Below are 21,230 nucleotides of genomic sequence, written 5' to 3'. Positions count from 1 at the left end.
TGTACTCTCCACACTGACTCAATATAATTTATCCATTTTTAATATTTATTTTATATCCTTTCTCATTAAAGAAATAAAACTAGAAATAAAGTTGAAACATCTCTGATACTTATACCCTTCCTTGCTCTGATTCTTTTTCCTTTCCCAGAGGTAATTACAACCATGATTCCTTGTTTCTGTATTTTTATTAAATACTTACTTATTCGTAAATAATACAGACTATTGTGCTCTGGGTTTTACTTTTTATGTAAGTAATATTGTACTATATTCCTAAACAACCTGTGTTTTCCTCTCAACATTCTATTTTATTTTATTTTTTTAAGATTTTATTTATATTTGACAGAGAGAGAGATCACAAGTAGGCAGAGAGGCAGGCAGAGAGGGAGGGGGAAGCAGGCTCTCTGCTGAGCAGAGAGCCTGATGTGGGGCTCGATCCCAGGACCCTGAGATCATGACCCGAGCCGAAGGCAGAGGCTTAACCCACTGAGCCACCAAGGCACACCTCAACATTCTATTTTAAAGATAATTCAAGTTGACATATATAGATCTAGTTCATTTATTTATTTATTTATTTATTTATTTATTTATTTTAGTTCATTTATTTAAACTATACCATACTATTTGATTGTATGTGTGTGTGTGGAGAGGGAGAGAGAGAAAAAAAAGAAGAAGAAAAAAGAAGAAAGAATGTGGCAAATATCCTAGACCATGTGTTTTGGTGTACATGTGAAAGAGTTTCTCTAAGACACATATTGTGGAAAGGATATTAGATTATTGACTATGCATATTGTTGAATTTACTAAATATTAATAAAGTAATCATGAAAGAGGTTGACCTAGTTGACCCTTCTGCTAGGCATGGATGACATTTTGTTTCCCCACATAGTGTCAGGACTCAGTCTTATCAAATTAGAACATTTTTTAATAGTGCGTCTATTAGTAATGGTGGGTCTATTAGTAATTATGGGTCTATTATTAATAGTGCTATTTCTTTATATAAGTTTGCAATTCTTTGACTACTGATGAGGTTGAGCATCTTTTATAGTATATATGGACTCCTCAGTTTTCCTCTTCTGTTAATTGCTCATTCTTACACTGTGCCCATTTTTATCTGTTGGGTAACAGAAGCACTGTCTTATGTCATGCAAATACTTCTCTGAGGCTGTGGTGTGTCTTTCAACTTTAATGCCAGTATATTGTACAAAAGTTTAAAAATTTAATGTAGTCTAGCTGATTAATGTTATCCTTTATGATTTGTGCTTATTTATATTTTATATTAGAAATCTATTTCTACTCCTAATTTCAAAACATATTGTTCTGTATTTTCTGCTGAAAATTAACTTTTGACATTTGACATCTTAATCCACATGGAATTTATTTTTGTTTATGGTGTTATTAAGATCTAGCTTTCTTTTCTTCTGTATGGATAGTCTAATCTCCCCGCACTATTTATGGAATACTCCACTGTATCATAAATTACTGATCTAAGAGTCATTTTCCTCTTTCTCATGTTGGCAGAACACCAGTTTTGTTCTGGTGTCTACTCCTTTCCCAAATGATTCAAGCAAATCCTGATTGCTCTCAGAGTACGCTGGCATTGTCATTTCCCTACCTAATGATTAGTTTAGCAGTTCAAGCCAAAGACAGGCAAAGGGTAGTTTGCTAGAAGTGTTTCTAGGAAAGATTTTCTTTTGCCCTGACAGAATATACATAATGAAGAAACAATCTCCTTTTTCTGCTTCTTGATGTATGTTTATGACATGAGCATTTTGTGATAATGAAGGGAATTCACTGATATCCTGAGGAAGACAGATGGAACCTGGATCTTTGATGACTTTGAACCCTAGTTCAAATATCTTATTTTGTGACTTCTTCTCATTGTTTGAGCCACTTAAAAAATGTTGGTTTTCTCAGGTCACTTGGGTGGCTCAGTGGCTTAAACATCTGCCTTTGGCTCACGCCATGGTCCCAGGGTCCTGGAATTGAGTCCTTCATTGGTCTCCCTGCTCAGCGGGGAGCCTGTTTCTCCCTTCCAGTCGTGTTCTCTCTCTCTCTCTCTTTCAAATAAACAAATACGATTTTTTTAAAAAAATGGTTTTTTTTTGTTATTTGGAGCCAAAAGATATTCATTTTTTCCTATTGATATGTAAAATACTAAAATACCACATAACAGTGGGTTTATTTCTCAGTTTCTAGTTGGTTCCAGTGGCCAGTTCATCTACCACAGAATGAATACCACAGTGTTTTAAAATCAACATGTCCAGTTTTATGCTTTTCTTTATAAGAGGGGATTATTAGATTTATTTGTGGGTAGATTTTAATACCATTGTGAACTGAATTCAGTTTTCTGACTGTCTGTTGCTGGCATATAGGGATACTCTTCCCTTCTGCCTGGTGATCACATGTCTATCAACTTCGCATCAGCATTTGTATTTGTTTCTTCCTTTCTACACTTTCATGATACCACTTTCTTTTTTAGTGCTCTGACCAGATACTTGGACACTGTTCAAAAGAGGGAGTGAAAAGAGGCTTCTTCATCTTGTTCCTGACTTTAAAGAATGTTCTAAAATTTTACCTTGAAATATTATATGATTTTTTTTTTCTAATTGGGCTGAGAAAGTTCCTTCCTAAACCTAGTTTACTGAGTCGTTTTGTTTTTGTTGTTTTTTTTATCTTGCATGAGTGTAAATTTCATTTCTAAATTCATTATGAATTTTTTTAGATGACTATGTCAGGTTTTTTCTTCCTTAATTGTTAGTGTGGTGAATTTATAATTTTTTTTCAGTGTTCCAAGATTCACTTTTTATGCACCACACCCACTGCTCCATGCAATATGTGCCCTCCTTAATACCCACCACCAGGATTACCTAACCCCCTACCCCCTATCCCCTCCAGAACCCTCAGTTTGTTTCTCAGAGTCCACAGTCTCTCATGCTTCATCTCCCCCTCCGATTTCCCACAATTCACTTTTCCTTTCTTTCTCTTAATGTCCTCCATGTTATTCCTTATGTTCCACAAGTAAATGAAACCATATGATAATTGACTTTCTCTGCTTGACTTATTTCACTCAGCATAATCTCCTCCAGTCCTATTCATGTTGATTCAAAAGTTGGGTATTCATCCTTTTTGATGGCGGAGTAATATTCCATTGTATATATGGACCATATCTTCTTTATCCATTAGTCTGTTGAAGGACATCTTGGCACTTTCCACAGTTTGGCGACTGTGGCCATTGCTGCCATGAACACTGGGGTACAGATGGCCCTTCTTTTCACTACATCTGTATCTTTGGGGTAAATACCCAGTAGTGCAATTGCAGGGTCATAGGGTAGCTCTATTTTTAATTTCTTAGGGAACCTCCACACTGTTTCCCAAAGTGGCTGCACCAAGTTGATTTCCTACCAACAGTGTAAGAGGGTTCCCCTTTATCCACATCCTCTCCAACACTTGTTGTTTCCTTTCTTGTTGTTAATTTTGGCCATTCTAACTGGTGTAAGGTGGTATCTCAATGTGGTTTTGATTTGAATCTCCCCTATGGCTAATGATGATGAACATTTTTTCATGTTTCTGTTAGCCATTCATATGTCTTCTTTGGAGAATTGTCTGTTCATGTCTTCTGCCCATTTTTTGACGTGATTATCTGTTTTTTTGGGTGTTGAGTTTGAGGAGTTATTTATAATTTTTTAATGTTAAATAATTATTATAGCATTCCTGGATAAGTTCAGCTTGGTCTTACACACACACACACACACACACACACACACACACACACACAGCTGGATTTAGTTTGCTAATAATTTACTTAGCTATTTTCATTTATGCTCATAGGTGAGATTAACATAATTTTTCTTTATTGTGCTGCTGACAAAGGTTATGGTAGTTTTTTAAAATCAGGGTGAGTTTCATTTTTGTATTTTCTGGAGCTGTTTATCTAAGAAAGGAATCACAGTTGCTCAACAGTGAAATATCTCTAAGGAATCATGTCAACATAGCTTTGTTTTTGTTAGATTTAGATTTTTATTTCCAATTTAATTATTTAAATGTTTCTAGACCTATTTAATTCTTCTGTTTCCTCTTGAGATAATTTTGGTAGTTTATATTAGCTTAAATCAGCTATTCATTTTTATTTTCAAATTTATTGGCATAAATTTATTCATAGTTTTTTTTTTTTAAAGATTTTATTTATTTATTTGAGAGAGAGACAGTGAGAGAGAGCATGAGCAAGGAGAAGGTCAGAGGGAGAAGCAGACTCCGCATGGAGCTGGGAGCCTGATGCGGGACTCGATCCAGGGACTCCGGGATCATGACCTGAGCCGTCATCCAACCAACTGAGCCACCGAGGCATCCCTTCATAGAGTTTTCATAAGAATTTAAATCTCCTTTGAATACATAGTTATATCCCATTTTTAAATGCCTAATATTTTTATTGTGCTCACTTTGGTCTTATTTTGGTCAGTATTAGCAGAATTTTATGAATCATTCTAAAGGTTGAGCTATCTATCTCTGCATCTGTCGATCTCCTCTATACCTCTGCCTGTACCTGTTAAAGGCCAGGAATTCATACAAATGCCCCAATTCTAACTGAATACCATAGGGTTACTGTAGTGTATCCCTTTCTGTATTTGTAGCTTCCCTGTCTGACAGTGAAGAACCTGTGTCCCATTACCCTCATCATACTTAATGATGTGACAAATTCCCCCCATATGTAACCAATCTTCCATTGGAGGTGCCTCCCCTCTCATGCCCTCTGCACCTCACCTGGGCTCTGTCTTCCTGCTGGAGGCCATGGCCAAGTCCACATAGATATTCTCTTTCCTTTCACATGCAGGCAGCCCTCCTGAAACCCTCACATGGATGCCCGTCTCATGTTACTTGAGCTCTGCCATCTTGCACTGCGCTACCCCTGCCTCGCCCTCATGCATGGGTGCCCTTCTCACTCTCTGAGGCTCCCCCCCCCCCCGAGCAGGCCCCACTGCTGCTCCCCTGACACTGATGCCTCCTCGCTCTGCAGGCTCTGGTCCTCCCACAATACTGCCGTGGCTACTCCCCTGTTTAGATGCTGTCACCTCCCTGCTCAGGCTGACAGGGTCTTGGGGATATTCTTCTCCTCCAACCTCTGATGAATGCTTTTCTCACCTCCTTTGATTCTGACAACCCGTACAGGCCTGCTGCTTCATTTCCCCCCAACATCCTGTGTCCCCTTCCACCATGCCCTCCTCACGCCACCGCGGCCTTGATAGACTTTTTGACCGTCCTCCCCCCATTCCCATCCACTTTGCTCAGGTTCTTATACCCTGCACTGGGGCCTCACTGCTTCCAGCTTCCACATGGATGTCCTCTCTATCCTCTTGGGGTTCCAGCAGTGCTGGGTTCTGCCACCCATCATGTAAAGATACCTTCCTTACCCTCCTTTGGTGGCGACAGCCTGCACTGTGGCTTCCGCTCCACCCATGGATACCCTTTTCATTCCTTTGGGCTCTGATAACCTGATCTAGGCCTCTTCTCCAACTCCTTTCCTCCTCACTGCCCTACCACACAGACAAAGCCCTCACCCTTTGTTGCCCCCAGCTCCAAAATCTAACAAACGTGTTTCAAAATAAGGCAGAGCAGTGTTCTCTCAGGAACAATAATCTTTCAACTCACTAAGATTCCTGAAGAAACTTGACAGTTTTAATTCTAACCCATCTTATATTTATAATTAATTTTTAGAATCCTGGTCCATATTAGACTGCCTCAGATGTGACCACAAGACTTGGTGTGGTTCTTTCAGCAAATAGAAAGGAATAAAAACACTGAGAAAAAGAAGTAAACATTTAAAATGCCAAAACCCTACTTTTACCGTAATTGCACATTCCCCAGGCAAGCCATGTGTTCTCAGTCATTTCTGGGTCCTTGCGAGTTAGTGCTTTAGCATAGGCAAACTTCCCGACGGTCCATCCTCACTGCTCCTCGTTTACAGCCGTGCTTACTTTATATCGTTTACGCTTAGCCATTAATGTAACAGGTCCTAATATATGGTGAGCTGTCCCTTTTACGGACTTTGGTTTGAAAGTAGAGCATCTAAGTCTATTTTGAACATGAGGGTGGCTCCTAGCTTTTCCCGAAGACCTTGAGAACCACCTAGATGCAAATCTCAGCCAGCATGGAGAGTTGTTTATTTATTTGGTGTCTCATTTCCACCACTCTCTACCAGGCCACTGTCACCAGGACCTCAATGTTGACTTTATACCTAACATTGTAGACAATCTTGGTTAAGAAAAAGAAATTGGTCCTGGAAATCTATAATCAAACACAGGTCACTGCCTTTCCTCTACACTACCATCTCTCAGTTCAGTGGTTTTGGCAATTTTGTGACAAATCAGCAACAGATCCTGATACAATTCATAAGACTTATGTTTGGCTGAGGCTTCTGAAAATGACAGAAAGAGAGTGTTATTTTCTCAAAAGGGAAACTATTTTGAGTGTTGTTGGGACAAATCTAATATTTATCAGCAGTGAATGTGCTTTTCAAAATCAAAGGAGCTAAAGTATCCTCTCAAATCCTTTTCCTTTCCCTTATCTCCAGGGTCCAAAATCGCAGTCTGTGTTTTAGGCGTTTGGTACATGTGTGCTCATTAAGAGATAATTGTTTCTGTTTCAAGTTTAAAATGTAGAAAAGAGCAAATTTAACCTGAACATGGATACAGTTTTGATTCTATTAATGAATGTATTCACTTATAAGAGTAGCTTTGTTTTTTTTTTTAATCAAAGTATGGATTTACTTAATTTGGGTGGTAGCCTACAAAGAATTTTCATAGTATAGCAAGAAAATTTGATTTAGTCACCTCATCTAATTAGGATTAAATTGCTTACCTCCTGGTGTTTGTTATTGTTAGGACTGAATAAAATTATGTATGTCCATCACTAAGTGGAGTGTTTGGCATGGAGTAAGTGCTCAATAAATAGTAGTTGTTATTTATTCTTTCAGCTGAACCAGAAATATTACAAATGCCAATTTATTTTATGTGAGCAATACCTTTAACATACTCTTACCTAGACTTTGTATTTCTAACTTAAAATTTGTTCAGGAAAAATGAGGTTTTTACTTAGAAAAATGTTGCTGACTTTTTGTATTTACTGTTCAATAATGTTTTACAGCATCTTTCTTTATAAGTCTAGATGTAAATCCAATAGTTTCTATAATGCATATCTTTATTTCCTTTTTTTATTAAGTTCAATTAGTCAACTCAGAGTACATCATTAGTTTCCGATGTAGTCTTCAGTAATGCATTAGTTGCATATAACACCCATGTCTACAATGCAAATCTGATGTTTTCATGGTAATTATCACAAAGAAAAACTTTATTGACCATAATTTATCGTGGCTATGGAACAGTAGCAAACTCTGTGTAGAAGAGGGAGCTGGGTTTATACTACCTAAAAACCAGCCTTGTACATAGGTGTTATCTACCTCCAGTTAGTTTTTTAGGCATAATTTTTATTTACAAGTTAAAAAATCCAACTTGGAAAGTGATTTTTAAGTGAAATACAAATGAGTTGCAAAGCCATTCAAGATAACCCAGGTTACATGTTGCTTAGTTTTAAATTCTACCTGCCTTTGCAATGAAAAGTGAGCATGCTACTGCACTAATTGTCAAAGAAATTTTTAATGGGTAGAGTGAGTTCTTTTTATGATATACTAAATTTCAGAATATCTCTCTACAACAAATCAGATTTCCCTAAGTAAGTAAGTGTCTGCCTGTGCTATAACACATTGGGGGTTTACCTTCCCAGTCCTTTAGAGCTTGCATGTTGTCCCCAGCCTTGTGGCGTGGCTTGGAGGCGTCATGCCTCATTTCAGTTCCATGCCTGTCCTCACCCACACCCTGGGAGGTCCTGTTTTGTTATGATTTTTCACTTGCAAAAGTATTGGTGACATCATGTGGTTAAAGAGTGAGGTAAGAGGCAGAAAAAGATGATCCCCAAAGTCAGACCTGAGTGTCATTTATAGATTATAGATTTATAGATTATAGATTTTTCATAGGGTTTTTCCTGAGGAGGAAAATTATGGACCATGTTTAAAAGAAAACCTCTTATTTCTTTTAATACTACTTTTAATACTACTCTCTTTTAATACTACTTATTTCTTTTAATACTACTCTTTAATACTACTCTCAACGTTCTGGCACCAAACGTGTAGAGATTTTCCTACACCAATCAGTTCTCAACTCCAGACTCCAATTGGGTGTCCTACATTTCAGTCATGATACTAACTACATGGGGCCAGGGCAGACCCCCTGGGTTACAGGGTGGGTCCCACAAGACTGCCCCCCGCCCCACTTCAAATACCAATTGCAAATCTGGGCTTCTCATACTTCTGATCAACCAGTTATATATTGGGTCTTCCATGACCCCCTCCTTGGGTTTGATAATTTGCTATAGTGGCTCAGAGAACCTAGGGATACATTTATTTAAGTATACCAGTTTATTATAAAGGATATTACAAAGGATAAAGATGAAATTCAGATTAAGAGGTATCTAGGGTGAGGTCTGGAAGGCTCTTTAGTGCAGGAGATTCCGTCCCCCTGCGGTTGGGATGTGCCACCCTCCCAGCACTTGGGTGTGCTTACCAACCCCAAAGCTGTGTACTTTAGGGATTTTTATGGAGGCTTCATTGCATAGGCATGATTGATTGACTCAGTCTCTAGCTCCTCCCACTTTCCCTGGAGGGTGGGGATGAGGTTGAAAGTTCCAAGCTTCTACTCACGGCTTGGTCTTTCTGGTGACCAGTCCCTGGGAGCTATCTAGGAATCCACCAAGAGTTACCTCATTAAAACAAAAGATGCTCCTATCACCCAGAAAATTCCAATGGATTTAGGAGTTCCATGTACCAGGAGTCAGGGTCAAAGATCAAATATGAGAACAAACGATGCTCCTAGCATCCCTATTGCTCAGGAAAATACAAGGATTTAGAAGCTTTATGCCAGGAACTGGGGGCAGAGACTAGAAACATGTTTTGTCTGACGTCACAGTGCTTTTCACAGTATCGCATCAAAAATGACGACAGAGGCAAGTATTAGAGAGCAACAAGTTTCCCTCACTCCCGATTTTCATGAGGAAGGGCTTTTCCGAGGCATGCTCCTAGTCTGTCTCTGACCCTTTACAGCCTCTTGGGAAGACGGGTGGTTTTTCTGATTGGCAAATTTGAGATGATTGAACGGGCTCAACTCTGCCTTTCCTCCTCTTGAGAGAGGCTCTGCCCATGGAGCGCACTGTGGTACTCTGCTCTTTCAGGACCAGAATCTGCCACTCTTCTTACTCTTTAGAGCCCGCTGGCAGGCAAGGAGCAGGTGCTGTACCCTGGGTCCTCATGGGAGGCCTCACCTTGTAAGAGCTTGCCTCTGACCTGTAGAGAAAGCCTGCCTGGTTCTGGAGCTCCAAAGGAACAAGGCAACTTGACTAACAGACCTAACGTTTTACCACCCAGGCTGGCCTTTATCATTAATAATTGTGATGTTTGGACTCATGCCTTTACTAAGGTCTGCTTTATTTCCCAATTTGTTCAGAAACATGGTTGGGAAGGTGGGTGCTGGGTTTCTTGGTGGCCCCCTTTGAGAGCCCTACAGTAATCAGCAGTTGTTTTGAATGAAATGTCTTCAATATTTTTGGAGACGAGTTAGATGGGGATTTATCAGTTACCTCTTTGGACATTTGTATTAAGCAGTTGTTACAAAGAGAGGTAGGAGGGAGATTGTGACATAATACAGAGGACAACTTTCTTTTTTGACAACTAGGTTGAAAATAGCAAAGGTAAATTTCCATTCTGAAAACAAATGGGACAGACTTGGTCAGAAGAATACTACCATTTCTCATGGATTCTAAGATGTCCATTTTTTTCACATTTTAATATTTCTGAAATTGGGATGCATCCTGAAATTCATGGTATTTCTTAGTTTAGTGGCAGGATTCTGTTTCTTGCTGGAAGCATATAAAATAATGGTGTGTGTTATCATCAGGTGTATCTTTAAGTCAATAAAAGGGGGCTTTGAAGGTAGGAAGTAGATGGAAAATCCCCCAGCCCTTAGGTCTGACTTGGTGTCTTTCTGACTGCCCTGTTGCCCACGGTTTAAATAGTGTCATTGGAGTGGTAGTTTGCCTTCGCTGGCTGTGAGTATGACAAAAGGTTTGTCCCTTGGGGGTATTCATTTCACTTTAGCACCTTTTGTAAGTTGAGGAGGTAATTTTTTTTCATCAAGTCTATACCTACTGAACTATGCTGTGAATATATCAGAACTATTTAAGTGACACTGAACTTTTGCCTAGTCTGCTTGAGGATCAGGGGTAGATGCTTTGGGGATGACCTCTAGGGCTGGCACTATGAGGTCTTAGGTTAAGGTTTTTCTTAGTGGATTCTTGATAGCTCAACAATGTGTTGACTTAACTTGGGTCTCCATAGTGAAATATAACTTGTATAATTTTTTAAATGTAAAAACAGTGCCTTTAAATTATTAAAAATCATGACAGATTATCTTAGTTAAAATAAACCCATGATTAGTATCTTCAAGCAATACTAATGTACAAAATTTAATTATTGAATTTGCTTATTTTTTCACCTGTTTTATACGTAACTCATTTTGATTAAAAACACCTGAGACATTTTATTCACAACTGCTGATCATTCATTTCAAACTAAAATTTAGTAAGAACAACAGACCTGAAATTAGTTAACTTTTTTAAGAGATATAAACACTAAGAAGCACTAATTAAAACAAGTGAAAAAAAATAACTTCCAAATACAAAGGTTGCATGGTCTCTCAACGTTCCTAACCATTGGCTTTGTTTATCCTCCTTTCTCTGTAGATGGCTCCAAGGCCTCTTCCTCACGGTGTTGGAGTGCTCCACATTATTCCCAGCTCTAAATATTAACTTCAATATCAAGTCCAACATCTCCTCTTCTCAGGTACACCCTCAGGCACACGCAAACACGTGCACGAGTCCACACACACATTCTTCCTCTTCCAATGCATAATAGGCTCAAGTAAAGAAAACCAGAGCTGAAGCAACTTTGATTCTGATAAATGGGTGACCTTGAGGCTTTAAAATATTAAGGTGGCTTTTTTCCCAGCTTTTGTCACGGTTGACCCAGATCAAAACTTAACTGCCATCTCCTCAGGGAAGCCAAGCCTTCCCTAAGTAGCTTCGTGTGTTACTTTGTTTTAATTTTGCTTCTCCTTCCCTGACATTTTTTTGTTTACACATTCAATGTTTCCCTTGCTAGACTATAAGATAAGTGATCTTATCTTTGTTGACTTTGTTTATGCGTATGCGTATGTTTTCATGCTTGCCATAGCAGGCTTAACTGCCTGCCTGTGGGAGTTTGAGAGGTTTGTTATAAATATGGAGTTCACGTGCCACAGATCAGCACCAGAATATGAATGAAGACTTAAGAGCTCTACTAGAGTCAAAAATGATGCCTTATACGGACGGACATAAGACAGAGGCTTCTTTATGTTAACACCTGTTGGGACTTCTTACAGAGCACATGGCCCCCAAAATAATAAACATACTTCCCAGTCACCTTTGCAGCTAGGTTCTAGTGAATGAGACACCAGAAGTGATGTGGGGCACCTTCAGGCTGTGCACGGAAAGGGGAGGTACACGCCTTTTACCCTTTTCTCCCACGTGCTGAAATCAGCCAGGATGGCAGGCACAGGGGTGGCCATCTTGGGTCACAAGAGGAAGCTGTGTGTTGGAGATGTTTGAATGAATGATGGAAGGACCATGGCTGGTTTGCTGAAGATGCTGTAAAAACCTTACCAGCCCTGGATCACCTACCTGGACTTTATGTAACTGAGAAATACGTTCCTATCTTGCCGAAGCCACTATACTTTCGGGTCTTTGTGACCCTCGCTAAACTACATTCTGATTAACATGGACACCTTTTGCTGCCGTTTTCATCACAGCAGCTTGTTCTGTGAGCCTCGTAATTCCGGTCATTTTATGACCTCATGAGAATGTAGTCGAAGTAATGAATTGTCTCGATGCCTGTCCTCTTAAATATCACCAGATTCTGGAGTACTTGGAAGTATTCTATGAGATTTAGCTCATTTTAATGCAACCACAAATTGTTAGAGTTTTATAAATATCTGACCAAATTTGCTGAAAAAGTCCCAGATGAAAGACACTTGGAATTAAAGAGATCTGAATGGACCAACATGTTGGGGTCCCCCAGGGACTCAGATGATTAGCCTCTTTTATTAATTGTCAAGATTAATTGTCAATTAATTGTCCCCCTCCTTTTCCCTCACAATTCAGAACACCTGGTGAGACACTGTAACTAGAATAAGCTTTTCTGGTTCTCAGAAATATAAATCATCTCTTCATCACTTTCTGTCTTCTCCCAGAGAAGCCCCTGCCTTCTAGTTCTCTGCCAAGAGAGGTGTCGCTTCTGAATGGTGGAGGGAAAATCAGCTGAAAAGCCTCTTTCAAAAGAAAATATTCTGTTCATTCCATGTAATAGCAATCACTGAGCACATGCTATCTGCTCGACACAACCGGATCGTTTGTGGTTTCTTGGATGCGCACACAGCTTATTTTGTGCTGTGGATTACCTATCACTGCCTGAGTCCCATTTGTGCCATTTTCAAGTATCTGGGACCAGATAGGATTTTCTGGTTGGTCTGAGTCCCAGAGTACTGCACTTACATTGTTGCCTCTATGAAAAAAGTAAGTCCTAGATTCTCATCAACCAATTTATAAATAAACTTTCGGAACTGCTGATTCAGATTTGAGCCCCATATAGCAGAGGTTGGGCAAGTTACGAATTTGACTGTGGTGTTACGACTCGTGGGTATTGGAGCCAGGGTGAAACCTAGATGTGTCTGATTGAAGCCATACCCTTCACTACTCTGTAGAGCTGGAATATTTGTCCTGGGGCAAAACGGCAAGATGAATATTGGCCACTTCTGTCTCACATTCCATTTACTCTTGTTCTCAGGCATTTGGGTAAAAAAAAAAAGTTTTCAAAACATAGTAGGGCCTGTATAGCCCATTAATTAAATGTTCAGTTTATATGCATTTATTTGATAACTTCATCTGTGAGTACTGAGATCATTACAATGATCCTTGTCTACTGATTTATTTTTCCTTGATCTGTAAGTTTGGCAACCAGGTTAGATTTTCATCTTGAATTTTACTCCCAGCAAACCTTTTGTTGAAATCTTAGGAGACTTGTACATTTCTCCTTAAGGATACATTGTCCTTCTTACTGTCACAAAACAAACTGAGGGTGACTGGGGGGAGGGGGATAGGGACAGGGTGGTGGGGTTATGGACATTGGGGAGGGTATGTGATATGATGAGTGCTGTGAAGTGTGTAAACCTGGCAATTCACAGACCTGTACCCCTGGGGCTAATAATACTATATATATATATATATATATATATATATATATATATATATATATATATATATATATATGAATGATACATTGTCTTCATTTCACTTTTCTCTTGCAGGATATTTTATTTTGATGTCATTGGAGAAGTGTCTGTTCATATCTTCTGTCCATTTTTTGATATGATTATCTGTTTTGTGTGTGTTGAGTTTGAGGAGTTCTTTATAGATCCTGGATATCAACCTTTTGTCTGTACGGTCATTTGCAAATATCTTCTCCCATTCCGTGGGTTGCCTCTTTGTTTTCTTGACTGTTTCCTTTGCTGTGCAGAAGCTTTTGATTTTGATGAAGTCCCAAAAGTTTATTTTGGCTTTTGTTTCCTTTGTCTTTGGAGACATATCTTGAAAGAAGTTGCTGTGGCTGATATCGAAGAGATTACTGCCTATGTTCTCCTCTAGGATTCTGATGGATTCCTGTCTCACGTTGAGGTCTTTTATCCATTTTGAGGTTATCTTTGTGTACGGTGTAAGACAATGGTCGAGTTTCATTCTTCTGCATATATGTCATTCTTCTCCTCTATCACTTTAAAGTATTGCATTTTTGAATAATAAAAGAGACAAATGGAAAACAGAAAAAAATAACCCCACCCATGAATTTCTTGTTTGTTTGTCTAGGGAGGGCACATCGCCAGGTTTTGGAGTTAAGTGAATTTGTGCCAACCATCTGATTAGAAAGCGAGAGTTGAATATATAGGCTAAGCAAACGATCGCTTTTAAACTGGGCTTGTCTTACAAGTAATGATATCATATGTTATTCCAGCTGGAAGCCAGAGTTAGTAATCAGGCAAAGTAAGCTTAAGGCTAACAATTTTGGTTCTTAGCGTTTTGTGGGTCTACCAAAAATGTTTCAAATATAGATTTATGCCAGTGGCCAAAGGCACATCTGGGTGGGTCTTTGGTAAAAAACAAGAGCTACAACCATTCTGGTTTGCTTGACCAAAAGCGACATAACAATAATCTGTGCTTCCCTCCGCTGATAGTCTTCTGTCTGGAGCCACTCCCTCTCTCTGTTTGTACTATGCTGTAGTATCCTAGTGGTTGCTGGGATTTTTTTTTTTTTTCTTTTTAAACATCTGGGCTCCTAAGAATGGAAGGAAATAACACTGTTTAATTGATTTTTTTTTTTTTTTTTTGGGTAATGTTAGTTAGCCTTAGAGAAGCCAAGTCTTGTTTATGTTCACTCACAGGAAATCTTGGATATAACTTAAGGGCAGGTCTTTCTGAAGGCCGAGGTTGGCTGAGTATTTACACGACCTTACTTACCACTTCACTTCTTTTTTTTTTTTAAGATTTTTTTTTTTTTTTAATTTATTTGACAGAGGGAGAGAGACAGCAACATCAGGAACACAACCAGTGGGTGTGGGATAGGGAAAGCAGGCTTCCCACCAAACAGGGAGCCCAATGTAGGGCTCGATCCCAGGAGGATCATGACCTGAGCCAAAGGCAGATGCTAATGACTAAGCCACTGAGGCTCCCCCCACTCTACTTCTGACCTAAGGATTCTGAGAGTGCTAGAGGTTATCTTGACATTAGTGGGTACCTGATATTAGACAGTATTAGACAGTAGGCTTGGGTCTGGGTATGGATTTCTCTCTTAGCTTTTTTCTTTCTTTCTTTTTTTTTTTTTTGGCCAGAGGCTGCTAATCCTCAAAAGTAAGAGAAATAGGGGAGGGTATGTGCTAAGGTGAGTGCTGTGAATTGTGTAAGACTGATGAATCACAGACATGTACCTCTGAAACAAATAATACATTATATGTTAATTAAAAAGAAATCCATACTCCCCAAAGCCATCTATACATCAGTGCAATCCCTATCAAAATTCTAATAGCATTTTCTACAGAAATTAAAAACAAAAACCTAAAGCTCATAGAGATCCACGGAAGGCCCCAAATAGCAAAAGTGAGTCTGAGAAAGGATAAAACTGGAGGCATCACACTTCCTGATTTCAAACTAGACGACACAGCTATAGTAATCCAAACAGTATGGTACTGGCATAAAAATAAACACATAAATCAGTGGAACAGAACAGAAATAAACCTCCAGATATAAGGTCAAAAAAAAAAAAAAGAAGTAAGAGAAATAATTGTTCAGGATCTGAAGTTTTTTGAGCAAGAGACAGTGTGAGAATTTGGCCAACCTAAGTACCTTGAATATCAGTGTCTTTGTATCCCCCTCTGTTCCTCCCATTCTTTACTTCTGAATTAAGGTTCTCAAAGCAGGGTGGGATGGTGCTGAATGGAAGCTGATTGGTCTGCCTGTCTCATTTTCTCCAGAATGTGTTAGCACTGGAAGTGATGAATGTTGAATGAGGAATGTCGCATGGTCCAAATATCCTACAGTCACACATTCCTTAGGGGTATATGGGTCTCTTCAGCACATTTTCCTCAGTGTTCTCCAACAGGGGCAGTGCTAACTTATAATTTGCAAAATAGTGTTACAGTGTCATTTTACAAATAGTATGGAAATATTTCTCCTAGAGTAATTTATGTCATTTTGTGTCTGTGCAGGAAAAAAATCTGCAGCTAGCCAATTTGACACTGGTCATACCCTATGTTGTTGGTAGGAATATTTTCTGAACACATGCAGAAATAGTATTCTTATTTTTTTCAATACCTTGATTTTGAGCTCTTAAAAAAGGAACAAATGAGCAAAACAGAATTGCGAAAAAGTCTATTTCAAGGGAAATATTTGTTAAAAATTGATAAATTACCACCCTGCCACATGGAGCTGTTTCTATTATTATCCACTCATGGGATTTTGTTTTTTAAATCTTTATTGTGGTTTGACAACAGTACAGAAGGTTCCTTTTTTGTACTTAGTCCATGTGAAGTTGGTATAGTTTTTTCTTTTTCTCAGTGATGGTTTTATTTAGCTTAGTGCTGCTGTTTTATTTGTTTGATATATTACCAGTGTTTGAAGTTTGTTTGTTTTTTTTTTTTTTTGCCATTTTTGGATTCATAATTTTTAAATAGAAAAAATGAGATAAAATTGGAAAAATTTGGGTTTGGCATTCCTGGTTATTAACTCTACTGAAAAATATAGAATTTTTGTTCTTCTTTTTTTTTTCCCTTAGATTTTATTTATTTATCTGACAGAGAGTGAGATCACAAGTAGGCAGATAGGCAGGCAGAGAGAGTGGGGGAAGTAGGCTCCCCATCGAGCAGAGAGCCTGATGCGGGGCTCAATCCCAGGACCCTGAGATCATGGCCTGAGCTGAAGGCAGAGGCTTAACCCACTGAGCCACCCGGGCACCCCTCTTCTTCTTTTTTTACTTTGTATTCTTTCACTTTAGTTTTGATAGAAAAACAAAATATAAAACATTACAAAAGTTACACATGTAGGGCATATTAAGGTGGTTTGGTAGTAAAGGAAAATATATACTTCTGTTATATAAACATATGTATATAGTATCATTAGTTTTTTTGTTTTTTTTTTAATTTCTTTTTTAGGTAAATTTTGTTTGATGGATTTGTTTTCTTTTCTCCTATAGAGATTTTTTAAAAGATCATAGTCTAAATGAGAAAAAGGTATATTAACAGTAACCCCATAAATATAACACTGGGTGTGGTACCTAAACAATGAATCTTGGAACACTGGAAAAATAAAATAAAATTTAAAAATATATAACTCTTTAGAGGAAAACTGCCCATTTAAATATGATAAATACCCTAACCAAGGCACATGTTGTGAGCACGCTTTACTGACTAGAATAGTTCCTAGTGGCACTGACCAGATTGAAATTCTTCTTACGAGTAATTAGTATACTGAATAGGAAATGGACTAATTCAGTGTGTTCCTTCTGAGCATGACAAAAGAATAGAGTAAAAAAAAAAACAAAAAAGGAAAATACAGATCAAAGTTTACAAGCAAATATTTTGTTTTTGTAAGAGTACTAGTGAAACAGTCTCTAAATGGGGATTATTTCTTATGTAGTCACAACGTAAAAAGCCATCCTTCCAGCCAACAAATATTTATTGAGCGTCTGCCACACACCACACACCATTCTTTGGCAATGAGACTGCATGAGTAAATGAGAAAAAGAAGGTCTCTGCTATTGCGGAGTTGACATTACATAGTGAGTAGAGAAGCTCTAGATAGATGATAAGGACCATAGTCAGCACAAATTTTGAGCACCTGTTGGGTGTGGAACAGCCAATTAATTATTAAAAAGCGCTTTTCAACTGATAGAGGATGTACGTCTTACCATGTGAATGGTTTCTTTTTTAGTGTGCCGTAGCCTTGCTTGCGTGCATCCCTGAAAACGTGTCAGTCGTAGCATGGCTTTGTGTCTGTCTCCCTGTGCCACAGCCGCTCCCATACTGACAGAGCAGCATCTGATCATTTATTTATCTGTGCTTTCCCTTCACTTGGAAAGTTCCTAACATACGGGAAACACACAGTGCTCATTAGTTCAGTGAATGTGTAGTACCTTACGGTTAGTGAGGTATTTTCATCCTGTTTATCTCAACTTAATTTCTGTCACACCCAAAAAAGGGAATAATTTCATGGCAAAAGCATAAAAAGAGGAAAAGTTTAGGAGTTTAAGTGATTATTTATGGTCAGGAGGAATATATATGTATTTTTATGCACCTTTGAGACAACCATGGGTCACAGGTAAACCTACTCTAAGAACATGAATTTGACCTCAGATTTCCCTTATTGTGAAACATCATAGAAGAGGGTACACCTGATCATGTCTGTAACTTGGGTTTCATCTTGTCAAATCTATGAATGCCGCCAAAAACTTTTATCATCTTTTTGTTGCCCCCCCAACATTTACTGAGTGATCTTATGGGAACTTATCTACTCATTAAGCCTTAGTTTCCTCATCTGTAAATTAGAGGGGATAATAATAGCAAACTTAGTAAGCCTTCAGAATATAAAAACTTGTATAAAGGACCTGCCCTTTGCCAATCACATAGAAAACACAATAGCCATTATTATTACTTTTATAATTTTTATATAGGATACTAATAAGTCAAATCCCTATAAAAGGCAAACAAAATAGAATATTGCCATAAAGGCATTGATACACATGGCATGTGAAGAATCCATTCATGTGGATAAGAAAAACATAATTGTTCAACAAAAATGGTTAAAAAAATGTGTCCAGCCATTTTATACATGAAGAAATAACAGTGCCTAATAAGATAGGAAAAAATGATTACTTTTCCTAGTAATAAAAAATGTAAGCTCAAACTACATTGAGAAGCAATTTACCACTTCAAATTAGCAATGCTTGACAAATGATAATTTAATGTTGGGCATAGCTTAATGGTGTGGTCATCAAGAAACACTACTTTTGGGAGAATGAATTTTGTCATGGCATTTTGGCAGTATATGACAAGACTCTTGAAAAGGTTTATACTTTTCCTGGTAATGACTGTTTTTAATGAGGTCAGGAAATGTCAATCCTGTAATGTTGGTAGAAAAAGTTTATTTATGTGGGTATGAAAAACAAAACTGCATATATAGTGTGAACCCAGCTCTGTTGCAGCTGCATATATAGTGTGAATCCAGCTCTTTACTCTGAGTAAAGAGTAAAGGGATGTTAGGTACTTAGACAAGATTGGGGGAAAAAAGTGGGAAAAGATATGAAAATATTTATCATTGTTTTCTCTGAGTAGTAGGTTTTCCAGTTATCTATTGCTGCACAGAAACTTACCTGAAAGCTTAGTGGCTAGGTTATAATTTTGTGTGGCAGGAATTCAAGCAGGGCTCAGCTGGGCGGTTCTTTAGCTCTACATGGGAGGTGACTTGGTAGCATTCGGCTGGTAGAGGGGCTGATCTAAAGGACCCAAGATGGAGCCAGTCACGTGTCTGGGCCCTGTAGCATAGAGGGGGAACAATGGGCTGTTACAGTGCCTACCCATGGCCTCTCCAGCATGGCAGTCTCAGAGGCGGAGGCTCAGATATCCCAAAGTGTTCCAGAGGAACTGGTGGAAGCTGCAAAACTTCTTATTCTTAGAACCTAGCCTCAGAAGTCCCGGAGCATCACTTCTACTGACCAGCTGGGAAACAACAGGAAAAAAATTGGACTCCACTTCTCAAGGGCAGGAGAAACAAATAATCTGTAACCATCTTTAATCAGCCTCTGTTGAATTGGGTGATTTTTATTTTATGTGTTTCTGCAAAGTCTCTAATGCAAATGCATTATTCTTTGTACATTTATAAGAACTCTTTATTTATAAACCTTGAATTAGATAGTTTGCATCAAGTACTTAACATGGTGTCTGGCATAAATAGAGCCCTGTATAAATGTCCCCCTGCCATCAGTATTATCTTTATTCATTTCTTATTAGAATAGAAATGTATTGGTGGGTTTATTTGCAGGGGCTTGCTCAAAAAGGCATTAAAGAGGCACAGTTTTGCCTGGGTAAGCCAAACAAGGTTTCATAAGCAGTTGATAATTAAACTATGTTTTGGAAGGTGAAATGGAGTTTACCAAGTAGAAAAGGGCAGGAAATGCTCTGAAAGTAGTGGGAGCTGCCTACTCAAAGACGGGGAGTTCCGATAATGCATGGCAGGGTTCAGATAGGAGATGTACCTTTGTGGAAAAAGGGCTGAAGCTTGGGGAGTAAGGATTAAATTCAAGAGTTACTCCAGGGACACCTGGGTAGCTCAGTTGGTTAAGCCGCTGCTTTTGGCTCAGGTCATGATCCCAGGGTCCTGAGATCGAGTCCCACATGGGGCTCCTTGCTCAGCAGGGAGCCTGCTTCTCCCTCTGCCTGCTCTGCCTGCCACTCCCCCTGCTTGTGCTCTCTCTCTCACTCTGACAAATAAATAAACAAATAAATAAAAAAAATCTTTTTTTTTTTTTAAAGTAACTCCAGAAACAGGATATACAGGTCTTAGTGACTGATGAGCTGTAACAATTCCTTGAGAATTCCAGCAAGTAAAACTTATCTGTTCACTAAAGCACTCATGTTATCTATTCCTGACTCAGTTTCCTTTCTTTTAACTTCAACATGAATTGTATGTGAAAAGGACAAAATTCAGACCAACTGATAAACTACAGATGGATAAATTTCCTTTCAAGCCCAAAAAATAAAGAGTTGGAGAAAATGACCAGCCACGCTCTATCTCTAAGTTTAAAACAAAGTGGTTTATATGGATCCTTGTTCAAAAAGTCAATAGAACCAAACATTTGCCCATGATCTCAGAACGGTTGCTTCTGCCTGTTGAGCTCATTAGCTCCATTCTTATTGTCCCACGGCTGTCATGTTCATGTGCCATATGGCCTCCACATCTGGTGACCAGTCAAGGCTTTTCTGGGGGGAAAAAAATTTCCTTCGAGGTACTTTATAAATACATTTCTGTAGAATCTGCTACTGCCCACATCTGCAAATATCTGGGCCCCAAATTAAATGCATAAAGCTGAAGTTTTATTACTTTTCAAAGATAACAGTAATTAAATAAGACACAATACAAATTAGGGCTTTAAACTGTTGGGCACCAGTTCTTTTCTTCCAGTGTATTATTTGTGTTGATACCCCTTTGATGTTTTGACATATCTCTGAAATCACGATTAAATATGGTAACCAGAACTAGTACTGACTTATTGTACTGGGCAAGTCATTTGGAATCAATATTATAGGGGGAAAATATGCTATTTGGAATAGCTTTTCTACTTTTAATGAATTTAATTTGTGTTGATGTTCAAGTCTTTTTTTCCCCCCTCCAGGCCTGTCATTAAAGTACTTATCTCAACAAGATATTAAGCCAAATAAAAACTTTAAATAAAAAAGTAAGTTCAAGCTATTATTAACAAATGTTTATCACTCAATATGTTAAAAA

The 21,230-nt window shown here is 38.4% G+C and overlaps 1 protein-coding gene across 1 annotated transcript in view; it reads left to right on the top strand.

Annotated features, from left to right (window-relative positions):
- Positions 1-21,230, top strand: part of SCFD2 (sec1 family domain containing 2) — a 433,371-nt gene that overhangs the window by 91,652 nt on the left and 320,489 nt on the right. The gene's annotated exons all lie outside the window — the stretch shown is intronic.

Source organism: Lutra lutra, chromosome 2 (genome assembly GCF_902655055.1).
Source record: "Lutra lutra chromosome 2, mLutLut1.2, whole genome shotgun sequence".
NCBI lineage: Eukaryota > Metazoa > Chordata > Mammalia > Carnivora > Mustelidae > Lutra > Lutra lutra.
The sequence above is the reverse complement of the archived record's forward strand: the minus strand, read 5'-3'. Positions and strand labels throughout refer to the sequence as shown.